The 9,706-nt window shown below is 42.8% G+C and overlaps 1 protein-coding gene across 3 annotated transcripts in view; it reads left to right on the top strand.

Moving 5' to 3' along the window:
• CUNH1orf74 (chromosome unknown C1orf74 homolog) overlaps positions 1-9,706 on the top strand; it is a 52,757-nt gene that overhangs the window by 24,487 nt on the left and 18,564 nt on the right. The window lies entirely within an intron of this gene.

The following is a 9,706-nucleotide window of genomic DNA, read 5'->3' as shown; positions in this document are numbered from 1 at the left end:
AAAGGTGGTTGGCGGGTGGCTGGGGAATGAAGGGAGCAATAACAGGCAGAATCTTATTAAAAATTTCCTAGTCAATTGGACTAGGAAATTTGGAGAAAAGCTAAAAGGAACTGATCTGTGTGCATTACAAAGAAACTATTATAAATGATATAATTAGGGAATTTCCAATAAATTCAAGGATAAGATGGTGGAAAGAGAACCGGATTAAGACAAGTTAACCGAATAGTTTTGTAACCTCGTGCCAGTCACCCTGTCTGAATGGTCCATTCGGTGGTTGGATGATTTATACGGCGCCTATTAATTCTAAGGCTTGACACATGTAAGACACTTAATGAGACTTTTAAATAGCTGTGATAGCACTTATTAACATGTGGGAAGTATGTCACTATCTTCCCCGTTGCCTACTACTTCCCCCATTCTGTGAGAGAAAAAGGACAAGAAGTAGGCAGTGGAAAGTACAGAGGATGGACTTTTAAGCATTAGAGCCAAAGGCAAATGACATTCCATCAGGATGAGAGACAGTAGCCCAAGATCTTGTGTCTGGAACTTAACATCTGGAAATGAGAATGAGTAGTGGACAGAGGAGTTGGGGAGCCTAAGCTGGGGAATAAGAAAATTTTATTGTCATAGAAGAGGGAGAGGTTCTGGGAGTTTTGGACAGTAGAGCACAGGAAAGGACAAGAAGTTATAATTGCAGTTCCTATGGACCAACTCTCTAGGCTTCACTAAAATTCAGAAAGAAATGTGTATGAAGATCAAAATCCATTTTAGGGCTATGTGCTCAATGGGACACTACACGTACATTTATTGGGGATCGGAGAGGTTAACAGTGTGCTCAAGTTCATGCAGGTTTGCTTGACACCAGAGCCTGAGCTCAGAACACTGTGCTCTGAGAATAGTGTAATTAATAAAGTTGCCATACTTGTCTATCTGTATGGAGAGAAAAAAAAGAGAAACACAAACAAGCATATTGTGCACACACACACACACACACACACACACACACACACACAGAGCGCACGCGTGAGCACATGCCCTGGAAATAGAGAATATACCTTATTTTCAAATGCTCATGAAACATCACAAAAATTTAATAAATTGATATAAAATTGATATAATCATATTGATTATAAAGCAAACCTTTGTACATTAAATCAGGTTGATCTATTATGACATAATTCTCTGACCATAGTACAATGCAACTGGAAATAAATAAAAAAAGGATAAATAAGCACTTCAACTTCAGTTTCCTGGGGAAAAAACCTCTCTTGGTTTACTCTTGACATATAGAGGAGACCAAATCTGCAATTAAGAGAACACTGAACCACCTAGGAAGACCAGGTGCCGTAGGCATAGGAAAAAAAAAAAAAGAGTACACCGAAAACAATGCTAACGAGAACATTAAGGACAAAATCTGTGATGTATGGCCAAGGCATGACCCAAGAAAAATTCAGCCTTAAATATTTTCATTACTTAAATAAAGAAGATTAAAAATAAATTTGCTATTTATTTTCAAACACGTTTTTAAGAAATGGTCAGAAAAACCAATGGAAAGGAAGTGAGAATAAAAAGAAGGTACAAGGAGTAACCGATATAAGTTAGAATTAAGAGTAGAATCCATAAATACATTCAGAAGCTGGTTCGTGTGTGTGTGTGGGGCGGGGAGAGAGGTAGAAATACCAATACAACACAAAACTAATAAACTACCAGCTAGTCAAATCAATTAAAAAAGAGAATGCACATCTGTAAAAATTTATAAATGAGACATGGAAAACTACCATAATACAGTGGAAATGAAAATAATTTTAGAGGCATTTGTATAACTGCCAGTGTTTTGAAAAACGGGATAAAAGGGATTTAAGAAAACTCTGAGTTACCAAATGAAGCTCAAGTAAAGATATGTAGTTTAATCATCAGCCTGCCTCTACCTGAGGGCCCCTTTCCTCCAGTATGGGTTAGTACAGACGAGAATTTAGATCAGTCTTGAGGTGGTCATCTGGCATTTACTGGCCAGCAGTCTGTGCTTCTCATCATTTCCACGTCCCTTTGTTGATGGTTATATCTTTGAACTTTGGGATGTTGTCTCTTCGATAGATCCTGGGCCCTCTATGCATTCCCATGAGGGAGTAGATAAAGGGTAAGCGACACTTTGCTTTATAGTTCTGTTGCTTTACTCTTCACAATAGCACACAAGCATGGATGGAATTATCAGATTTTATTGTAGGGTTGGGATAACTAGGAGACATCCTAAATATAAAAGGAAAAAATTTAAACTGTATGCGAATGTCTTTTCTTATACTCCATGAGACAGCACTAAGACGTTAAGTCCTGTATGGGTGCTGCTAGTTCTAATCTCGTTCCCTCTCCCACCCTACTCGATGGCTCCTGTCCATCTTTTGGGGAAGGACAACCTTGCCCATACAAGTTGCTCTTGCTTTAGAATCTTCCCCTACACTCCCTCCAGTGTTTTCTTAGCAGTACATTCCTTAGGTCTAAGTTATTCATTCTAGAATAATGCCACAGACACTTTTTTTTTTTTTTAGGCGAGGCAACCCTTGATTGACCTCACAGGTTGCAAGGACCTTGTCATCTTACAATCCCTTATTTTTTACGCCTACAGCACCTGGTCTTCCAAGGTGGTCTCCCATCCACATACTGACCAGGCCCGACCTTGCTTAGCTTCCACGATCAGACGGGATCTTGTTCAGGGTGGCATGGCCGTAGACCCACAGACACTCTTAATAGCATAGTCCATGGTAGCCCTGGCACTAGTTTTAAAGAAGGTAGCAGAAGTGGGTGGTGAGGAAAGGGTGGGCATTACTTAAATACGTTTCGGTTCAAGGTCTCCTCAACGAGTAACTTGCAAACTCTCCTTGTTAGTCTTCTAGCTGGGAACTATCTAGTCTGATGTCCACACAAACATCCCAAGCACAAATATTCATTCTCAGGCGTGAGAACTGGCTTATCACTAAAAGCCACATTATTTATTTAAAAACAAAATCTCATGTAAATTACCGGGCTACCAAAACCCATCATTTACCAAAAAATTTAAAATATAAAGATTCCATTCATTAAAATATACTTCCACTTACTTTACTTCATTTATACATTGTTTTTCCATGATGACCTGGGCAGCCAGAACCATTATTTTTGTCTTAAGCCAAGATTGCTGAGGGCTACAACAATAGTAACTGAAATCACGTTAGCACTCCAATTCTGGAAATGTCGGCTTTCTAGTGAATTAGGTTATCTAATAGTGTTACTCTCTTTCTGAAACTGGCAGTTTTCCTTCCTGGTTAAATGCATTTCCTTCTGTAGCCTCAGTTCAACTATCCCAATGATTTCACGGGTGGCCTCACATTCCAAACTGAAATATCCTCCAGAGCCTTTTTGGTACATTTTACACATTTCTACACTAACCTTCCAATCTACTTTATATTCAGCTCAATCTATTTTATATTCAGCACTATCTATTAACAGAGACTATTTAAATTAATACAGTAAAGTCGAACCAAAACTGATCTCACCCAAGTGCTGCCATATTGGATTGCTGTCAGCCTCTTCTGCAGAGAGCACTGTAAGAGCTTGCTTTGCAGCCCTGAGTGGCAGCCTGGGGCAGTAGATCAGCGGGACACTTGGAAGTAGGATGGGATTGGAAGCCTGATGTTGCCATTTACTCCTGTTTTAGTTTTGTAAATTATCTAACCTCTTAGCATCTCAGTTTTCTTCTCTGTAAAATGGCTATAATGGTAATATCTACTCTAAGGGGTTACTTTAGGATTCATAACATAAAATTATAAAGTACTCAAGGAATGTTAGCTATCATGGTTGTTTTAGCAACACCTGCAATTTGGAGCATCTGCCCTTGTCTTATTAATGATTATGATGAAATGGATCCTCTCCTGGACCTGCAGTTGTATGAAAATGAGCAAGTAGTTTCAGTGAATTGGTACGTTTGATATAATTTCATAACTTTATTTATAGGATAAAAATCATTTAAAAGTATCACTTTGAAAAGTAATAAACACATGGAACTTCTCCAGCCATGGAATGATGGCAAAAGTTAAATCATGTAAGTTTTTAAACCCATCCAACTATAGTCAACTACTTCTATTTAGAATATGTGTCACACTACTCTATATGGAAGAAAATATTTGAGGTGCCTCACAGTGTCCCCTAAAATAAGATTTTTGTAGGCCATTTGACTTATGTTTTATATCAGACCAAACCAAATGTGTCTTTGAAATAAACATTGGAAATCATAGTAGCACCTACCTCACAGGACTCTTTTGAGAATGAAACGAGTTACTATTTATACAGTAGAATAGTACCTGAACATAGTACTATGGGAGAGTTTGCTAATAAATTGAAGTAAAAAACCAAATCACTCCACTGTGGTGATGCTCTTTTTAGTTTTTGCATGATGTGATTGACCATTTTATGCATATGGTGATTATATTGAGGAATTAATTGTATTTAAATGGAGATCTGGTCATTTATAATGTTTAGCTTTTACAGACACTGCTGCAAATGAGCATCTCTGTGCATGCAATTATGTGTTTTTCTTCTTTTAAGATATTTCCTTTAGGATAAAATGCCCAAAGTGGATATGCTTTTGTGAAGAAGCAGCTTGGTTCTGATGAGAGAGTTTTGCAGGAAGTGGGCAGCAAGGTTTGGGCTAGGGTTTAGGGCATTGCTGGAGATGGCCAGGTCAGGAGAGCCCCTAAGAGGTGGGGGGACGCTCCCAACAGCCCGAGGGCTCAGTGCTGCTGGGTGCTAACAGAGAGGCAAAACCGGGGTGGTGTGTTGAAAAAGAGTAAGGGGCTGGAATGCAGTGAAATGACTTTTAGACCCATGTACCCCTCTCCCAGGAAGTGTAAAGTTGTTTTGTGCCCGTGGGTCTCCTGTTTTCTCTAAAGCCTTACCCGGTATTAGGGTCTGTGAGCTCTTTATTTCTCGAACCTTGATCAAGTACTTTATACGTGCCAAGGTCTGCATTCAGTAAATTTGGAGTGTGGTGAACTCAAGAGATGGACAGATAGAAAATTATAGAGGCACAGGAGCGGGTAGGAAAACGGCCATCCCAACCTTGAGGAGTGGGCACTGGTGGAAGGGAAGAAACTCTTCCTAGAGGGGGCCATGGTGGAGGTGAGGCTTAAGGGATGAGCAGGAGTTAAGCAGACGATGGGGAGAGTAAGAGCGCTCTGGGCAGTAGAGGTGCTCAAGGCCTGGTGGGAACAGCAGGGTGCACTGACCAGCAGTACTGCATCCGTGGGAATCAAAAGCAGGGCAGGTGGACTGAGATGTGGCTGGGGAAGTAGGCAGGGTCCTTGCAGGGTCCATCACTTTACAGTTTGGATTTTTTCCGTACCATTTAACCCAAGAATGGCTTTGGATATATGCCAGCCTCCACTCACAGCCAAGAATCTGTCTTGATTTCTCTATACCTTTACTTTTCTTTTCCCGCGAGGCTCAGAGCACCTTGCTTTTGAGGGTCACCACTAGCTGTCGCTATTGAATTGGACAGATCTATCTCCCCAGAGCTCAAAGCTGATGGTGTCCTTGGCTGCTAGAGGCCCTGCCAGATGCCTGAGTCCCATCCCGCCTCCACTAGGTCTGTTCATCCGCCCTAAGCGGTGACTCACAGGCAGGCACGCTGTGAGGAGACGGTGGTAGCTCTGGAGTAGAGTAGAACGTGGGCACGAGTTGGGGGAAGAAATTGTGGTGAATGCAGAATGCCACTGGGTGGCGCTGCCACCCCTGACGGCAAAAAGGAGGCCGGTGAAAAGGAAGCCTTTGATGAGGAGGACAGCCTTGCCCTTGGGTTCTGGCCTGGCGAAGCTTTTCATCCACGCTGTTACCGGAGTTCAGGGTGCCACAGGACTGCTCAAGGGCAGTGTCAGGGAGGTTCCAGGTCAGCCGAGCACGGCACAGGGAGACACGCCAGCACTCTTGACGTTTCCTGGGTCCTTCAGACCTCACCGGTGTGGGTCTTCTGACCTGTTCCCAGTTTCCATCCTTTGGTTCCAGGTCATGCAATGTACCAATGCGTGTTTCCTTATCCTCCTTTCCAGAAACTCCCATCTCCAAAGCCTCCCCAACTCTGTGGATTTTCACCTGTCCCTTTTCTTTTTCTTTCTTTCTTTCTTTGTTTCTTTCTTTCTTTTTTTTTTTTTTTAGAATCCATTTATCCCCTCTTGTTTCTCCTGTGGCATTACCATTGGCCCTACGTCCATGTCCTCACCCCCTGTGTTCTGGTTCTGCGCAGACTTTTTCTACTTTCATAGCTTTTTTTCCCCTGTGGGCTTTGGGGTTCTAAGTCCTGTTTTACCTTTTTGAAAATTCTCTTTTCTCATTTGTCTTATCCTTTCACATTTGTCCTGTTCCCATTCCTGTTCCCCCAACCTTGACCCCCCTTTAAAAACGAGAGAGAATTCAGACACGTTCTAAGTCTAGATGAAGAACTTGTAAATTTAGAGAACTTAGGTAAAGAATTGCCGAGAGGAGGGAGGATTTAGCATTAAGGGGTAACCTGCCTTTCTCGGCATTCTCCACGAACTGGTGACCCTCAGGTGGGATGAAGACCTAGGGTCACCTCAAGTGAGATGGTGACACTGAGGCAGAGGTGCTGGAGACCACGAGCACTGTATCAGGGTGGCCAGTGTGTTTTCATTTTTCTCTTAACACTGCAAATCAGTTCGGTTTGCACACCTCCCTTGAGAAATTAAGGGATGCTTCTGGGACCTGATTAGCGTATGTGTCTCAGTGCTCTGGACTGGGCACTAATGAAGAAGAATGTGGATTCTTGACAAATTTCCTGGACAGGAGCCAATGCCAGTGGGGTAATGGATTCTAGCCTACATGTAGCACCCGGAGTGGAGAACAGGCTCTCACCCTCAGTTGGCTGGTAACGCAGGTCCCAAAGAACTAGATGCTAGCATAACATGTGCTGACTTCTTTCTCTACCACGACTTCAGAACCATGGTCTCCAAAGCGGACATGTCGGAGGAGCTGCTGGGGTGTGGGGAGAAAATATTAGAATTTCTATTTATTTTTTATCTTGTCTTTTTAAGATTTCTATTTTTGCATACGTTCGATGTTAGTGTTACATGCATATATTATATAAATAGTAACTAGAGATCTCTTAGAAATATATATGCCTAGTCATTTTTTAACGAAGTGTGTGATCAAAAGTTTTGAAGAGCACTCTTCTGGCGAATGTTTGATGCTTTGGGTCTGAGATGCTGGCCCAGAGCAGTCCAGCTGAGGAGAAAGGCCCAGCCTATGTGGACAGACTTGGCAGGGAGGTGGGACTTAACCATCTTTGGGAGGGAGCTCTCCAGGAACAGCAGTTGTGATGACTGTCCCTTGTGCCAATGTGAGTCATCGCCTCTGAGGTCACCTCAAGGGCTCCCTGCTACATGATAGCTAGGGCCATTCATTGCATTCTTTACTGAGAGGCGGGAACCATAGTTTCTTAAAGGGAAATGTGAAGAGGTGGGAGGCCTGGGGAGGGGCCTGTGACCAATCAGGACCTTGCAGATGGTAAGTGGGAGTGGATCCTGTCACCCTGATTAGGAGCCTGACAGCTTAGAAATTATGTCCTTCTGCTCTGTGTATGTTCTTGTTTCTGTCATGATTTATGTTTATGACGAATACTTCTGGTTGCCTACCAGAGCCCTTGGCGGGTGGGAATGTGCTCCATTTCTCAACCTCTCTTGAAGGAAGGAGTGATCACATGACGTGACTCTAGCCCATGGGTTGTGAGCTGAAATCCTGGATGGGGCTTCCCAGTTTGCTCTCAGTCAGGGGTCAAGTCATCTATCATGTATCTTTTGCCCATTACATTCCTGAAACACAGTGTGATGCAGAAGGTGGAGCAGCTGCCTTGTGACCGCACAGCCCCAAGGAGGATGATGGATAGTTGAGTGGAGGGACAGAAGGAGCCTGGCTTTGCGAGGCCCTGGTCTACCCCTCCTGGATGTTTTGCAATGGGAGGATAAGAAACCTCTACTTGATTCAGCTACTGTCAGTGGGTTTTTCTTTTATTCCCAGGGGAATGTTGTGCTAGCAAACATGACAGTCAACTTCAGGACTCGCTGACACTTTGGTTAAGACTCTTGACTTCATGCAAGATGCTGACACCTTGAGAGGTGAAGGATGTGAGCATCTCTGTCTTTGGGAGCCTTGTTTCTCCTCTTTCCCTGGCAATGGTAGAAACAAGCTGTCCTGTTACTTTCAAGTCCTTGGAGGAAGAGAGAGGCATTGAGCTAGGCCTTTAAGAATAACTAATTCTGTCAGGAATGTGGAAAGTGGAAGTCAGGGTGGTGTGCCTGAGCTGGTTGTACAGGTTTGAGAGAGCTGATGGTGACTATCTCTTCTAATAAACATTCAGTGATGGCAATTGGTGGGTGGGAAGTTGGCCCTGGTGAGAGTATTTACAGCATGGAAGTAGCAAATATCAGAAATCAAAGTTTTTTTTCTTTCTTTGTTTCTTTTCTTTTCTTTTTTTTCTGGAGAGCCAGTTAAACATTTACCAGCACACCCTTGGAAAGCTCAAAGGTTTACTTTCTTAACTACGTGAATACTGTTTCATAGTTTTTCTCACTTTCTCCATGCTGTCCAATAAGTGATAAGTGAGCAGAATCAGGGAGCAGCTGATGTATAGTGACACAGGCTAAAGTCTTAATATGTCTTTGGGCCTCAGGAGACCCCTACCAGTTAAAGCTGAAAACAAAATTAATTTTAATCTGACATTGGCTGTAAATTTGTCATCTGATCATGCTCCTGTCTCCACACTCATCTCCTTTCTTCCTAATCAGCCTCCCGCCCCCAACCTGAATATGACCTGTAGGGCCTCAGCTCTTGCAAACCTTGCTTCTTGCCTCATGTATGTCACCCACAGAAGCCCTGATCTTGGGACTGGCACAGCTATTTATCACTTGCATGCAGATGCCTCATGATCTTCTCTGATTCAGCTCCTAGGCGCCAGGCACTTCTCTAGGTGCTGGAAATAAACTGGACTAAGTAAACAAAACCCTGCTTCATGGAGCCGACATTCTAGTAGGGGACATGTGGCACCAGACACATGCATGATCGAGTCTTCAGATGGTTCCAGATCCTGGCCTTTGAGCTGCTCTTGCTGTGCTGAGTGCAGCAGAAATGTGCTATCCTCTCTGAGTCCTGCCTGGACTACAGATGTGTGAGTGAAGTAAATGTTTTTTTTCCAGAAGTACTGGGGATTGGGACTTCAACATATACCTTATGGGGACACATTTCAACGAATAACAGTTCCATTGCAAGAGTCAGAGGCCCACTTCTTGGAGGGAAGCTCCTAATTTTGTCAGGTCTTAGAATAGTGAGTTATATAAGTTAGCCTTCCCATTACACACACACACACACACACACACATACACACACACACACACGCATACACATGCATGTCTTCCCATTCCATGTGTGTGTGTATATAATTTTAACATAAATGGATTAGATTAAATTCCCATCCAGGATTTCAGCTCTTAACCTCTGGGCTAGAGTCATTTATATGAGTACATATAAATCTACCCTTGCATATTAGTACATATAAATCTATCTCATCCCTTTTTATCATTGACGTCCCATGGGTAGGTATTAAGGTTGTTTCAAATTTTTGGTTACGGCTAGCCCTAACCACAAATGCAATGTTTGGTGAATTTTTTATTTT

The sequence above is a fragment of the Pteropus medius genome, unplaced genomic scaffold, assembly GCF_902729225.1.
Source record: "Pteropus medius unplaced genomic scaffold, Ma_sr-lr_union100, whole genome shotgun sequence".
Taxonomy (NCBI): Eukaryota; Metazoa; Chordata; class Mammalia; order Chiroptera; family Pteropodidae; genus Pteropus; species Pteropus medius.
This window is presented reverse-complemented; position numbering and strand designations above follow the sequence as displayed.